Here is a 16,900-nt window from a genome sequence, read left to right on the forward strand (position 1 = left end):
ATGGAAATCACCATTGTAAATTGTCAATACGTCGTCGATATATCTAAATGTCGAATTCAATCTTTTGTTTTAATCTAACTTAATGAATTGACCTCCAGATTCATTCTTAATGTTAATTTGCAGCAATTTCTCACATTTTTCTTAAGATTTTGGATTTTTTGTAAATCTCTTTGAGGTATAAATTTGTTAAAAATATGAACTTTTTCGGTAGGGCACTGTCAAATGCCCAAAATTCTTTGACAAGCAAATAAGGATCATCAGACGTTTTTTATTGAGGGTACAATGGCATATATTAGCTATCTTTACTAAAGAATTCTATATTTATCAGCAAAATTATTTGGGGCACACCCCCCTTTGTTCCCGCGGCCATGTCTAATGAAAGATCTAATCAATTCGATAGTTCATATAAACTACAGTTATCTATTTTTACTGTCTGTTGTCAACCATGTGATAATTTTCTCGCAGTACCCTGTATTCTTGGCCGTGGCGATCCCACGAGATCTACACATATACCTGCTGTCCTGGCTACGGAGGATCAAACTGCCGTCGTAAGTAAAGTAACAAATAAAACATATTTTTCTTTAAATTATATTGAGATTATTAGCCATGATTCTCGTTTGCTTCATATACGTGTCGTGGGTCCTTTGTAGGTATTTTTTAATCAGTAACCATAGTATATAATATACTCTCGAGATCTTATCCCATTAATTAGATTCAATCACCTAAAATGTTGAGTAAAATATTTTCAGCTCTTAATTTTTTTATGTGAATTCAAAAAGGAAGGTTGTTCATGGTAAAATTAACTACTCATAAATTAAATCTTGCAATGTTTCCTTTTTAACAGATTAATTATATGTAATTATTTGAACTGTTTTAACAAACGTTGTCGAAAAAAGAGGCTCTACCAGTGTTAATAATTCTGTTCTTGTCAATTTTTCTTGTTGTTCTTGTTCATAGTAAAGGGTGAATCCTTTAATAAATCTATAAAAAATATTATATTTAAAATGTATACTTTCTTATATAGCAATATCGAATTAGCTAGAGGACCAAGGACAAGTGTTAAGGGTCAGGGGCACGAGTGGGTTCCCTACTTTTTAAAAAGCAGCTGTTTATTATACATGTATCTGCGCTTTAATTTATCGTGGGAATGGTTGTAAAACGTGTGAAAAGTCTAACGTTTTGATCTTATTGATTTCGTTAATATATTTTTATTCCAAATTTTCTAAAAGTTCCTTTGAGTTTTTAGGTATCCACATTCGATTTATACCACTTCTCAAATATACTTTCGTACAGTACTCGTGAAGTTTCTTCTTTATTTGTTGTTAATATTTTAGTGAAAAGTAGAGAAAGAGGCTTGGTACAACATTTACTGTAACCTGCTATATAAGTATCTTTGTTTGTAAGGACGTTTATGAAATTTTGGAATCCAGTATTGGTATTGTTATTCAAGCTCATTTTGATTGTTGGGAATAATAAAATATTTAAAACTTTAAAAGGTTTCGTCAAAGGTCAACATGTCCAAAAATTTATTTTTACAATAACTCCAAAACTATGATATGTTTAAAGTTAAAACTTTTACAGTTTATAAATTTTTCATTGATTAACAGATAGAAAGTATCATTTGATAAAAAAAAAATACTAGGAAAAAAATTTAAATTGAGAAAAAATCTTTTGTAAAATGAATATTTTTTCAGAAAATGCACCTAATGAATTCCGTGCTTTTAGTGAAAACCATCACTGCAGAGACAAAATATGTTTATCAATGAAGGGCAATTGGACTCGGATAGCCTCTGAAAAGTTGTTTTCCCAGTTTATTTTGTCCAAATGTTAAGACTTGAAAGCGAAAGTACATTGCAAATGGCAGGTTCTACAGGGGTCTTGTCTTTATACAGTAACATGTCATGCTTTCAATAACAGCCTTGCAGAGACCATTCACGTCCAACTTGACCTTCAATGATAAACATATATTATTTCTGCAATGATGGTTTTCACAAAAAGGACAGAATTAAGCAGGTGCATTTCTCTTTAAATATGCCCATTTTCTGATACAATTTTTCTCAAAAAATATCTTTTTAAAAATATTTGTTATCAAGTGATACTTTCTATCTATTAATCAATGTTATTATATTTAAATTGTAAACATTTTGACTTCATACCACACATAGTTTTGGAGCTATTGTAAAAATAATTTTTAGACATGTTGACCTTTGACGAAACCTTAAGTATGGTTTTGAAGAATTTACTCCTTGGACAGAGAGCTATGGTTATAAGTTGGATAAATATTATAACTTGCAGAATCAAATCCTAGTTCCTCCATCGTACATTTCAAATAATTAGCCATACATGCAAAAACAATGTTGTTACACGTGTACCTGCTTTGTCAGCGGGTACCAGAATATAATGATCGTGTAATCTATCTTATTCTAATTTTTACTTTTTCATTAACGAAGGTAGAAGGATAAATGGTTTTCATATTGCTCCTCAATCACTTAATGCGCAATTACGATATACATTTGATACATTTAATCCATTCTGAGAAAGTGTCATTGTCTTCTTTTTTATATTTGCCTATCGTTTGCTGTTATTTTCTACTGAATTTATAAAACATGCATTTATGAAATTATGACGCCAATTGAAAAATTTGTGTTCCCTAAATTTTTCCTTCTTATATTAAGTGGTTTTCGGGCTTCATCAAGACAAAGGATCATCTAACAGACTTAGACTTTAGTCAAAATTTATCAATTGCAAGGGTTATGGTCACTCCTCCAAGGCACCTAATCCCACTTCTGATGTTTTGGAGGTCCATGTTCGCTCTGCTCCTATTTGATATTGTTAAATGGATTTTTGAGCTTAAATACAGTTCGTTATCTCCATGTTTTTCACTGAAAAATATTTATTAAATAACAGATTAATCTCTAAATTTACAGACAAAAAAACTTGTGTACAGCAACTTTAAAAACATTTATGCGTTTGCTTAATTTCTACAACTTTTTACAAAAGCATAAAACTTTTGACTTAAGTTTAAGATGTTTCATGATCCCTGGACCAGAACTTAAATGAATATACTTTTAGGGTGAAGAAGTACATGAACACGTTGTAGAATTAGGCTTGAGATATTCGATAATTAAAAAACTTGAAAGAATAGAACGAAAAGCAACTTGGAAAATGACTTTTGTCCAGAATATGGTAAAAAGACCTACACGTTTTAAGTTGGTGATTTTTAAGAACATAAGAGTTCATTTCACCAGGTTTTTAACATTTTCTACATTCCTAAAATTTTTGACTGAAGTCTAAGTCTGTTTCATGACCCTAGGGCCTCATCTCATCTCTGACATTTACGAACTTTAAAGTTATTACTTTCCCTCTTTTTTGTTTATTGGCAAGCAATAATATTTTTATCGGTTTTGGCCAATCACAGTTGATTCCATGCGAGGTATCCAGCAAGTGTCAATATTAACGCATACATGAATAAATTTACGTTTTCTTTATGTGTGCTAGAGTTTAAATGACTTCAAAAACGGATATACATTCTTTTTCTTCGGAATAAAGTTTGTTAGTTTTTGGGTGGTTCATTTGTGGTTCAAGCTGCGTCCGACTAATACTTTATTTATTTGTTGACTAGGTAATTTTCTGCACATGCATTCTGGCATTTGTGGACCATAAGTTCGTCATCAGAATACTTGTGTATACAATCAGAATGATTTTAACAATTATTTTGCAAATAACCTTTGACATGGTAAGTAAATTGCTGGTCTGTTTGTAAAAGCAACTGTCAATGATGTAAGAAAACATATGTATTTCCAGCTCTTTGTACCGGAAATTGTCATGGACGAGGTACCTGTATAGGACCAGACACCTGCAGCTGTAGATGGGGGTATACCGGAAATGCCTGCCAAAAAGGTAATATATTATATTATATTATATTATGTTTATTCACCAATCAAGGGCCCACAGGGGGCATGAACAATTATTACAAAATGATAACATTGATTACAATTCTATATTAAGGATAATGTAACATGACTAGTGATTAAGTTTGACATTGAGAAGTGCATCACCACACTGGATCAAAAGCATAGAAACCATAGAATGATAAAAGAAAACACAATTAAATAAAAATGATAGATATAAGGTAAATTAAAAAAAAAAAATAAAAAAAAAATAATAAAAAATCTTGTAGTAATGGCAGTACTCTAATATAAAACTAGTGCATCTTGAATACAAAGGGCACCAGGGGATGATACCTCTACACAGCCAGTCTGGCAAACCTGTACCCTAAGTATTGAAGATGGTCATTCAAAAAAAATCATTTAAGTATTAACAGAAATAGTAATTTCATAATAAGTACTTAGCATATAATTAGAAACTTAATGCAAACTAATCTCTTGGAGTTAGTTCAATAGATATTTGACATATGCATACCCACATACACAAACACACAGTTACTGTTACACAAATCCGTGCATACAAAAATAATAATTTATATACAAACATATGTATGTATAGTATATATTATAAACATACACTTATTGTTACACATATCCATGCATACAAAAATAATAATATACACACAAATATATGTATATATATAAACAAATGGTACTATCCTGTATAAATGTAAATCTGTGATCTTGAAGGTAGCATACAATTAATGTAAAGAAAAGGTAACTTGGATACAGAGGGTACCAGGGGACGATGCCTCCGCACAACCGATTATACTGGCAAACCCGTACTCTAAGTATTCAAGACACCCATTCTGACTGATTCTGTACATTTAAGAAGGGAATGAGGGGACACATTAAATTTCAAAAGAAAAAAAAAAAAAAAAGTAGACCCAACACAATGCCATGACGTAGGAATAAACTCATTACAAAATTAATCTATAAAATAAACCCACCACAAAATAATTATGTAAGAATACACCTATTACAATGTTATTTAAAAATAAACATTGCAAACTTAAGTCATCACGTAAAAATAAATCACTCACAAAGTTATCATAAAAGTTTATTTATAGGCCATAATCATCTATAGTCAATCTGAGGTCAATCAAAAGTTCTTTAGAAGATATATGTTATTATCAACCACAATAAAAAAAATTACCAATCTCAATACAGACCCCAATAACATTGTGAAAAAAAGTCATGTAAATAAATGAAATGAGGTTCACAGAGGCGACATTACATCCTTACCTGAAAACTGAAAGTATTTTTTTTTATTTAGCTTGAATGATAGATTGCATTACAAGATATACACGTCTAATGAATCCAATCCTTTGTGTACAAATTGATTGACTGATTGATTGTATGTTGTTTTACGTCTCTCTCGAGAATTTTTCACTCTTATGGAGACGCCACTACTTGCCTGTGGAGAGCTGCAAATTTTGTCCTATATTTGGCATATACGACCATTGAGTAGTGAGGTTTTTTCGTGCCAGTACCTACTGCTACACGGCACCTTGATTTATACGGTCTCATCTGAAGGACCGGTCTCCATGTCCCACACTGGGATTCGAGCCCGCGACGTAAAAATCAACAGTAGGGGGAAAAACCAGAGTTCTGGGACAGTAGCCTCCCATAGAGTTAACATGGAGTAGCCTCCGATAGCCTCCCAAGGTGTGAGGCTACCTATGACGTCATACAGATGGCTAATTTACTCATTAATTAATTATGTATTATTATTATTTTTTATATTTAGAAACCAATCATAAAAGCTAAATAAATTATAAAAAATGATTGATTGATTGATTGATTGATTGATTAAGGAATACCGTGGTATGTGTTACATAATTCATTAGTTTACAATGATGTGTATATGTTCGCTAATTTCTTCTGTCTTTTTTCCATTTGCCTTGGTTAGGAAGTTTTGACTCTAACAAAAATGAAAATTTGATGATTAATGACTAAGTTAAAGCTAGTTCAATTGTTTTTATGTTGCAGTTTTTAAAAAAAAAATCCATGATACCAATTGTAAATGGTGATGAAAAAATGATTAGTATTAAACTGAGGTGTTACATATTTTTAGCAAATATGCATATACGAATTTTTTTTCCCCTTAGAACATCGGATCTCAGTTATGTACTCAATACTTTACAGGTTATGATCCCAAACATTACATGCACAGTCCATGTATCACTCTTTATCATAAAAAAAAATCAATACAATTGTACATATTTTATTATCTCCGTTACAATAATGAAGCTTGGGTCGGAGAGCCATCCCAAGTCCACTTTACAATGACCTACACCCTAATATATAATATACAAGTAAAATATTTAAACTATCCATGTAAGAGTCATCTACCATCCACCATACCATACTTCAAACGATCTGTGTGTATGTACGTTCTTTTCAATGTGATGGAATCCAAAGTTTGATCTTTTCTGGGTAGTACACTCTTCTATTTACAACTCAGATATATCAAAAGCATTAACCCAAGAATTAAATTTCTTTGGATAATGAAGCCATTTTACAAAATATTGTTTTTGTCTACCCTTTCCTCTTGTTTTTAAGACCTTTTCTACCTTCCAGAGGTCGTCCTCTTTTACGTCTACTTTTTGAAGTTCTGATTGATAGAAGGTTCCTCTGATTTCTTCTTCATCAAAATCCTTTACCCTGTAGACAGGTAGTCCACCACGTAAAATTCTTTGTGAAATTATGAATATTTCCCCTGTCCACTTTTCATCATATTCACGGGAGAATGGATTCCTGATATGGGTGAGTCTAACCTTATCACCAATTTTAAATTTGAAAGGCTTTCTTATTGTTTTTGATTTTTTAATGACCGTATTATCTTTTGGCCAATACATTCTCCACCATACAGCTGTTTCATTTTTACTGTTAACATTTTGAGGTGCCATGCCAATCGTTCTGTGATATGAGTTATTGTAGCTTTTCACAAATGTTTGAAGTTTGTCTATGTATTCATACGATTGTTGGTAAGTCATGAATCGATAAATCCTCGTTTTAACAGTTTTGATGACACGCTCAGCAATTGCAGCTTTGGTTTCATTCTGAGCATAGAGGTGTGTTATCTCATAACTGTTGAAGACTTTCTGAACTTCCTTGGATCGAAATTCTTGTCCTTTATCTGTTCGTATTCTTTTGGGCACTCTACCTTCTAGAAAAATTTCCCGCAATGCATTGGCAACGGAAATTCCTTTTTTGTCTTTCAAAGGATGCATCCAAAGATACTTTGAGAGAACATCAATAACAACCAAAATATACATGTATCCATCATTATACTTGGCAAACTTGACCATATCCATGAGATCAGCAGACCATTGGTCATCTATGCCGGTTACCATTATTTTGTTTCTTCGAAATCGTCTTCGTAGTGGTCTTTGTAAACTGTAGGCCTCTTGGTTTTGTAACCATTTCCTTATTTTATATTTGCTTATCACATATTTACCATCTTTCCTAACATATCGGAATAATTTGTCAGGTCCAGAAAAACTACCAGCATTACTTGGATTGTAATAAATTTCATGTAAATAATCCTCCCACGACATGTTTCCTTTTCAATGTACAGCAGCAAAGTGAACGCATAACAATATGTCATCTATATTTAAGCATGGAATGTTCATTCATCATTTTCATCCCCTTCTGAATCTTCCTCTGATTCACCTTCGTTATCGGTCTCATCATTGTCGTCTTCAGTATCTGTTTCTTCGTCATCTGTTTCCAACATCATTTCTTCAAGTAAATGTTTGTATTTCCTTAGAGTCATGCGAATTGCTGGTAAATTTTCATAACCCTTTTTGAGAAACTTTTTAACACTTTTCATGACTTTCTCGTGGATCTTTCCATCTTTTAAATCTAAAAAGTCTAAGATTGAATGACCATATAAATCTAAAAACGTGATGAAATCAGTTTCTTTCATTTTGTTATCTGCTTTTTCTTCAGCGTCCTTTTTAGATAATCCACTGTTTTTGTATTTTTCGACTTTTTCAGACCAAATTTCCTCGTTTTTAGCTTTGGATCTTTTTCTTATTCTTTTAAAATAGTCTTCTTCTGCTGATGTGTCAGAAGACTCGCCATCAGATTCAATCTCGAATTCATCTGACTGAAGTATACGAGATCTCTTTCTGTTTGTTTCCTTCTCATCATCATCCAGTTGTAATTTTCTTTTACGGCTATGATTCTCTGGACACCATCTCTTAATATGTCTTTGAAGGTCATGAGTACTCTCAAAAACAAGACCACAATCGTCACAGGAAGCCATGATAGATTTCAAATATGAAGGAAAATCGGTGTCAGTAGACAAACTGTTTTCTTCTTCAGAGTTACTAGGTTGCGTCCTTTCTTCTCGAAAAGATTTCTGCGAATGACTTATCGTCTCAAGTTTGTGTTCTTTTATAGATGTGTTGGTGAATACATCACTGCGCATGCGCATTGATTCGGGTGTTGTTGGCTTTAAATCAATCAATAAATATCCGTAAGGTTTTTCTGTGGCCTCTTTAAAATGTCGCATCAAATGCTGAGAGTTTCCTGGATACATTTGTCGAGCAAGTGTCATCACTTGTTGTTTATCAATTGGGTTATTAAACAGAATAATGTAATGGCAATTACGTCTTTGAGTCGGGTCCTTGTTGTAAAACAAAATCTGGTTAATGGCAATGATTGATAAATTCCTATGATGACTTCCCTCCGTAAACAATTCATTGATTCGAGGATCTTTTGAGGTACTTGACATCATATCATCTAAAATCAACAAATTTCTTGTTTGAGGATTTAAAAAAGAATCTTCTTCTAAATCTATTGGTATCCCTTTAATGAATTCCACTCTGGGGGAAACCGTGTTCTTAATGACATCATACAAAGGTTGCCAACGTTTATAAAGCCAAATTATTCGTTCTGGTGGAGGATCAATTTTGGTTAAACAGTTCTGTAACAGTAATTTGACAAAGTACGTTTTTCCACATGAGGTTGGTCCCGATATGTTGGCAGTAAATGGATGCTTGAATTGAAAAAGCTGCTGCTGCGGCTGCTGCTGCTGGGGAGATATAGTGGACTCTTGCTGGTGTTGCTGCTGAGGAAATAAAGTGGATTCCTGCTGCTGCTGAGGAAATAATGTGGATTCCTGCTGCTGCTGTTGCTGCTGGGGAGATATAGTGGACTCTTGCTGGTGTTGCTGCTGAGGAAATAAAGTGGATTCCTGCTGCTGCTGAGGAAATAAAGTGGATTCCTGTTGCTGCTGCTGCTGCTGCTGCTGAGGAAATAAAGAGGATTCCTGCTGCTGCTGCTGCTGCTGCTGCTGCTGCTGCTGCTGGGGAAATGAAGTGGATTCCTGCTGCTGCTGTTGCTGCTGGGGAAATGAAGTGGATTCCTGCTGTTGCTTGAGGAATTGAGACTCGTGGTTATGATTTTTTAAAGTTTCGTTTAACTCTTGTTGCTGCTGTTTTGCGGAATGTTTCTGTTTCAGGTGACGCTGTAAATCATGAGGCCAGACATAAGATCTCAGGCAAAGTTTACACTGATTCATGATGATTGATGTTGACTCCTTGGCTGTTAAAAGTAAAATGGCTTGATTTCTTCACTCATCACTTTATATAGCCATCTCTGTTGCATCATGGGATATCCTCCAATGACCATGAGCTAATGTATGTATTCCATCTTCTAATATATACCGTTTGTCATCATAAGGGGAAAGAGTTGTCTTGTTTAATGCTATGGTGTGTATCTGATGTCTGTCTGATCTAAATGCTACTATCGTTTCCATTTGAGCTTCCTTTTGAAGTAAACATTCTTTGTATGATAAGTGACGCAATTTTGTTCTTATCACCGATTTGCTGACACCTTTTGCAGTACGCTTTTCACTTGATCCATAAGTAAGGCTGTACATTTTTGGTTTCAGTCCTATAAACTCAGTCATTGGTATTGACATTGTTTCATCTTTCATTTTACCTAAGACTTTTTTTATTTGTAGCATCATACAGAAAGTGATCAGTTGGGTAGTCACTAAAATCGAAGTTGTCTTTGTCCTTTTCTAGGTCTTTGTACAAGTCTTCTGTAAATATGTTGTAGCATAAGGAATCTGTGTCTGTAAACAGGAGCTCAGCCTTATCTTCATACTTGGTTTTGACATTGTTGTAATGGAAATCATACATCAACACCTTTGATAATTCTAAGATTGAAAATCCAACGTAAATAGGGCGGTTCAAGACAAGATTTTGTTTTGTAAGTTCTACTGATGCTAGATCTTCGTTGAATAATTTGAATGATTTGAACCCTGGTTTTGCTGTCACTTTGAGAAGTCTTTGCTCCCTGTGGATTAGCTGAATATCGACCCTCTTTCTTAAATTCTCCATAGTTTTCCCAAATACACTGTTATTCATTAATTTGTAGAAATCTTTCTCAAATTCATTCTTGGCTGCTTTTCTCATGTTTGTGTTGAAATCGATGTATTTTCTCAACCATGGCACTTGTTGAAAAGCAACAACTTGGTTAATTTTGGTGACCTTCATGCCAAGAGACATATAAAGTTGAAGATTTCTGTAATGGACAATATAATCCCTCTTATTACTGAGATTCGGGACAAGTTTTCGAGCGGAGGTTTCCCCAAGATGTAAACCTTTAAGGAGTTGTAGCTGATATGGTGATAACATGTCTTGTTTCACTTCACATGATTCCGGTGCCAATGGGTAATCGCTGTGAGTATCATGTAATTCTGCTGGGTATTCAAGGTCTACTGACAAGATATAACCTTCTTCAGACATTTCTGTTGCATTTTGAACATCTAAAGAATCGATTTCCTCTCTAGAAAGCCACCGAAATCCATGTGTGGGTAAGGCCTGACTCATTGACCATCCATACAAATTGTTTGCATCAAGGTAGATGAGATAGTTAGTTGGTTGGTTTTGATCGTAATCTTCTACATATGGGTTGTTTGCTTTTGCATATCGTTGAGATATCATTGAAATGCCTCCTCGTAGACCCCTTTCGATAAATAAGTGCATATCAGGGTCTGTGAAGTTTACATCTGTCATTTTGAGAGCCGCCTGTCATGCCAATCCCGGTGCAGTATAAAAATGTGCAGGATCAAGTTCATAGATTTTAAGGCATAGATTTCTGAAGTTTTCAAACACATCAGCCAATAGGATAACGTCTGATTCCATGTACAGCCACCAAGACGGTTACCGATACACATGAGAGAAGAAGCGGATAGGTTAGTGGACGATATGCTTGAGAGGAATGTAATTGAACCTTCGTCTAGTCCGTGGGCCTCGGGTATCGTTCTAGTTAAGAAGAAGGATGGATCAACTCGATTTTGTATCGATTATAGGCGATTAAACAAGGTTACTTTGAAAGATGCTTACCCTCTTCCGAGGATCGACGACATGTTAGATAGTCTAAGTGGTGCTTCGTGGTTCTCAACTCTCGACTTGGCTATGGGATACTGGCAGGTGGAAATGGAGACCAGTGACAAAATAAAGACTGCTTTTGCCACAAGAAAAGGATTATATCAATTTAAAGTGATGCCCTTCGGCTTGTGCAATGCCGGAACGACATTTGAAAGATTGATGGAGACAGTCCTTGCAGGGTTGAATTGGGAAATATGTTTGATTTACTTGGACGATATCATCGTCATTAGTAAAACATTTGAAGGCATGTTGGAAAACCTGAGCAAAGTGTTCGACCGATTGGCAAATGCAGGGTTGAAACTGAAGACCAAGAAGTGTTCCTTGTTTTGCAAGTCTGTAGAATATCTCGGACACATAATTTCCGAGAAGGGTATTACTACGGATCCAAAGAAGATTGAGGCGATTAAGGAAATGACCGTGCCAGCCAGTGTGAGTGAGCTACGTTCATTCCTGGGTATATGTAGCTACTACAGGAAGTTTGTGAAAGACTTTGCGAGTATAGCAAAACCCCTTCACAAACAGACAGAGAAAAGCAAATCCTTCGTTTGGAGTGAGGATTGTCAAAGAGCTTTCGAAAAATTAAAATCTAGACTGACAAGTGCCCCCATCCTTGCACATCCTGACTTTAGTAAGCCGTTCATATTAGACACGGACGCAAGTAACTTTGCAATGGGAGCAGTATTGTCGCAAGTGCTTGATGGTAAAGAACGAGTGATTGCCTACGCCAGCAAGACTTTTACAAAGTCTGAAAGGCAATATTGCGTGACGAGAAAAGAGTTGCTGGCGGCAGTATATTTTACTAAGTACTTTAAGCATTACCTCTACGGGCGTAAGTTTATTACGATAGAATAGCAACAGATATTATGGGGGAACTGCCATTGACAGAATCTGGTAACAGATACATACTGGTAGTTTCAGATTATTTTACTCGCTGGACTGAATGTTTCCCGATGCCAAATATGGAATCAAAAACTGTGGCAAAGATTCTGGTTGAAGTGGTCATCACTAGATTCGGAGTACCCTATACAATACACTCAGATCAAGGCCGTCAATACGAGAGTGATTTGTTCCATTCAGTGTGCGAGCTATTGCAAATTGAAAAGACTCGCACTACACCCTACCATCCACAGTCAGATGGTATGGTGGAAAGGTTAAATCGAACTCTTGAAGCCATGTTAAGTTCCTGTGTGAACAAAAATCATACAGATTGGGACGAACAGTTGCCGTATGTCATGATGGCATATAGATCAGCGGAGCATGACACCACTGGCTTCTCTCCAAACTACCTTATGCTTGGTAGAGAAGCGACAACGCCGCTCGACCTCGTATACGAAATGGAGGTACAGCGAAAGCCAATTCCACAGAATAGATGGGCCTGGTTGCTTCAAGAGAGACTGGAAGAAGCACATCGTATTGTGAGGGAAAATACTAGAGGGGAAATGATGCGTCAAAAACGCTACCATGACAAGAAGTTACGGTGGCAGAGATTCTCCCCTCGAGACCACGTTTACGTATTCTTTCCTCGCAGACGTATGGGTACATCGCCAAAACTAACAAGCTTTTGGCAAGGACCTTTCGAAGTTCTAGAAAAGTGTTCCGATTTTACGTACAAAGTATCTTGTGGTAGTAAAGGTTCGCCACAGGTGATACATGTAGACAGAATGAGGTTGGTTAAACCTCAGATTCTGTCTGGTGAGGTAGAACTAAGTGATTCTGATGATGTCGATCAGAATGAAAGTATCACGTTACAACAAGATGAGTCTGAAGAGTTAGGCATTGATAGAGAGGGTGTTAATGATTCAGTGATCGATCAGAAGCCCCAAAGATCTGGTAGAAGCAGACGGACTCCTGCTTATTTATCAGATTATGTGGTAGATCTTTGCTAGACAGCTTATTGATGTAATATTTGTATATAGTGTTTACCTTGTCAAAGGAATTGACAGTATTTGAATCATTGTAAATAAAAAAAATTGTTTTTTTATGCCTCTTTGTTTTATTTTCCTGTGCAAGCGAGGACGCTTGAATCTGAGGCGTGGGTAATGTAACGGAAATAGATAATTAAGGGAAGAAGACAGGGCGTTCCGAAAGGACCCTGAGCTCGTAAAACGCCGAGTCCCCAGACATTCCGAGTGGGTATGTCACGTGATATACTCGTAGTATATGTAAGGCGTCGAGACTCGATAGAGTCAGTTTCTGATGCAGTTACTGATAGAGTGCTAGCGGAGAAGTGCGGTATTATCAAAGAGATAGACAACAGCGGTAAGTCTGTTCATAAGTCATTATTGCTTTGCGATGTGCAGAACAGTTTTTACCTGATATATGTAACAGTCTACGTGAGCGTTGCATAAACGGTCTTTCTGTGTTAATCTAAGGGTAACCTGTCGCTTCTGGGAGAAGCGACGTGCTGGCGCTTTGGTTGTTTCTTTGGGGCGCTTCTAGAAGTCGTTTTAGAGATAGAAGCCCAATTGATCAAGAGGCGGTTTAATTAATTATTTCGTTTATTTGCGTGCTAGGAAAGCACCCGATATCTGTATATTTTGCATATGTAAATAAGTTTTAGTCAACAATCAAATTCCTCAGCAAGGTATCTGAGGGGGCCCTAGACCCTGAGAAAAATCATATAGTATATGTGTTAGGCAAACACGTTACATTTAGTTTAAACCATATTTTTATTTGAACATGACAAGCAAGAAATACAGGCAAGAAGTACAAAGATCAAACAGGATTCGGAAACAAGTTTCTAAAACTTATATTAATCCGTTTCCTTATCATTAATGATAAAGATGACAGCCCAACTTCGTTGAGGTGAGCAAAAAAATCGAAGAACATATTTTGTGGGGGAAGCGAGGGGGGGGGGGTGTCCTATATGTTCTCAATCGCTTTCCAGTAAAAGAAAATCCAGTGCAATACCATACTGCGTTAAAATTGCAGAGGGGAAGGAGGACCTGCAAACCTGCCTAAGAATGAGAACTTCCATAGCTACACTGTAATAAGCAGCTAATAACCAGTTATTTCGGGGGGGGGGGGGGGGGGGGGGCACTATGGACTTGCATAATTGGTTTAATGTTTCAATTATGTACATTGTCTCTATTTCATGTGATAATATACATGTATCTGTGTTACATAATCATTGTATGCCCCCAGTGGGACCATGATTGGAAATAAAGTCTAATCTATTCTATATAGAAACGATGAAGATAAAGCATCTTATTGATATGTTATAGTGTGGGGGAAACTTTTGATTTTTAAACAGTATTCATGATTGACGTGCATATTTATGCATGATATGAGGATAAAGTACAGGAAACCATTATCTGATTATTGTCGTAATGTTAAACTTGAATGAGCAGGGTACAAATATTAAAGTAATTGACATACCGGTAATTGAAAATATTTTTTTACACTCAAACAAGGTATGGCATACACTTGTATATACCAGTATGTAATTGTACCTCTTGAACCATAAACTGAACTGGCTGTAACTTATGATTAGGTCTAATGCCCTACCTTAGTGAATTAGTTGTTACCTACTGTGCCTATATTTCATGAAGGGTGGTAGGGAGTTTGTTTCCGACTTTTTTTTTTATAAGAGAACTATTCGGATATCTGAACATTACAGGATCTTCAGACTGCAACAAAAAAAAGCGTGTGGGTGGTTTTAAGTGAATATTTACATACTAAATTAACGATAAACGTATTACGAGAAAAAAAAGGGGGGGGGTCGTAAATCGTTTTCTATATAATGCACCCATAATAAAAACCAAAAATGGCATTTTACACAAGACGAAAGACCACCTTTAAGCAATCGCTTAATGGTAGCTTAATGGTGACTTAATGGTGGTTTAAAGAAGTTAATTCCTTTAAGCCACCATTAAGCCACCATTAAGCTGCAACTTACAGGTGCTTAATGTCCAAACTTCATTAAGCTACCATTAAGCCACCATTAAGCTGAGCTTAATGGTGACTTAATGGTCAACCCTCATTAAACTTTTACGCATCTTATATAGAATCTTTGAACTAACTTTTAGTTATTTTAATATCATTTACGCAAAATCCAACTCATAATTCTGTCTCGATCATAATTTCTACGAGTTTTTTGTCAACATGCATAAACTTGATCACTGGGAACAAAGTTAGCTAATAGCCACAGGGGCTTGCTCGAGGTGTCTAATTTTTTCTTAAAATCATTTACAGTGATAATAAAACAAGACATCCTGTATCAGAACCGTATATTATTTTTTTTAAATAAATCATTATTACATGCGTTGTTTTTATTTTTAGTGTATATGATTTTTAAAAATAAATAATTATTACACACCGTGAGCAAGTCCTTGTGAAATATCTTAAATTTACCATACCAAAAATCAATTTTATCATTTACGCAAAATCCAACTCATAATTCTGTCTCGATCATAATTTCTACGAGTTTTTTGTCAACATGCATAAACTTGATCACTGGGAACAAAGTTAGCTAATAGCCACAGGGGCTTGCTCGAGGTGTCTAATTTTTTCTTAAAATCATTTACAGTGATAATAAAACAAGACATCCTGTATCAGAACCGTATATTATTTTTTTTAAATAAATCATTATTACATGCGTTGTTTTTATTTTTAGTGTATATGATTTTTAAAAATAAATAATTATTACACACCGTGAGCAAGTCCTTGTGAAATATCTTAAATTTACCATACCAAAAATCAATTTGTTCTTAAAATTATCTATATTCATGAACACAAAATATATATTACTTTTTAAAAACAAACGGTATTTTTATTTCATGTGTTAAAAGAAACATTCCGCTACAGAATTCACAGGAATATAACTATATAATCTCATGAAAAAAAATCTTTGTCCTTTTTTTTTGGGGGGGGGGCTACTGGTATACAAATGTTTAGTTTTCAAAGATTGACTTTTACCATGTAAAACTTTCTAATGGCTTTTACATCATGAATAATTCTAATTAATTCGTTTTTTTTTAATAATGCAGCGGTAAGTATCTGTCAAAATCTAGTCGGTCTTCAATGATTGTTATTTCAAAATCGATTTTCAGAGGAACGGCCGATCAGACTAAACATGACATCCGACCAGATGTATACACATTGAGAAACGGGGTAAGATTAACAGATGATCAGTGTACAGTAAACCGACTGGGCAGACAATAGACCTTAATTAGGTGTCCCCCAGTCCCCGGTTAACTAACAGGAAACTATACATACACAACGTACACTGACAGATTTTAACATTGTTTAATGATCAATTATTTTTTAAAAAATTAAATTTAACGCAAGCATATAACAAATTAAAAATTATGATTCATCGTAAAAAGTCAATTATTTTGATACCCATTATGATACAAAAAGAATTGAAACTGAATATGATATTTTAAAAAAAGTTTTTGTAAACGTAATTAAACAGGTAACTCTTACGCGAGGATTGTCACTAAATTGTTGACACAGAAACCGTTAATATCCGCAGTATATTAAAAATAATAGTACAATCTGTTTTTCCTCTTTCTTTTTCGATGATAGACTTTTGTG

The 16,900-nt window shown here is 35.0% G+C and overlaps 1 protein-coding gene across 1 annotated transcript in view; it reads left to right on the plus strand.

The window, feature by feature from the left end:
- Positions 1 to 483: 483 nt before the first annotated feature.
- The window catches only part of LOC134274137 (uncharacterized), a 31,287-nt gene continuing 14,870 nt past the window's right edge, over positions 484 to 16,900 (plus strand). Inside the window, exons 1-2 of the mRNA XM_062756390.1 lie at positions 484 to 548; positions 3,805 to 3,900. The gene's annotated coding sequence lies outside the window, so the exon portion shown is untranslated. The remainder of the gene's footprint in view (positions 549 to 3,804; positions 3,901 to 16,900) is intronic.

This window comes from Saccostrea cucullata, unplaced genomic scaffold (genome assembly GCF_032062105.1).
Source record: "Saccostrea cucullata isolate Sc308-1 unplaced genomic scaffold, CSIRO_AGI_Scuc_v1 ctg2527, whole genome shotgun sequence".
Classification (NCBI taxonomy): Eukaryota; Metazoa; Mollusca; class Bivalvia; order Ostreida; family Ostreidae; genus Saccostrea; species Saccostrea cuccullata.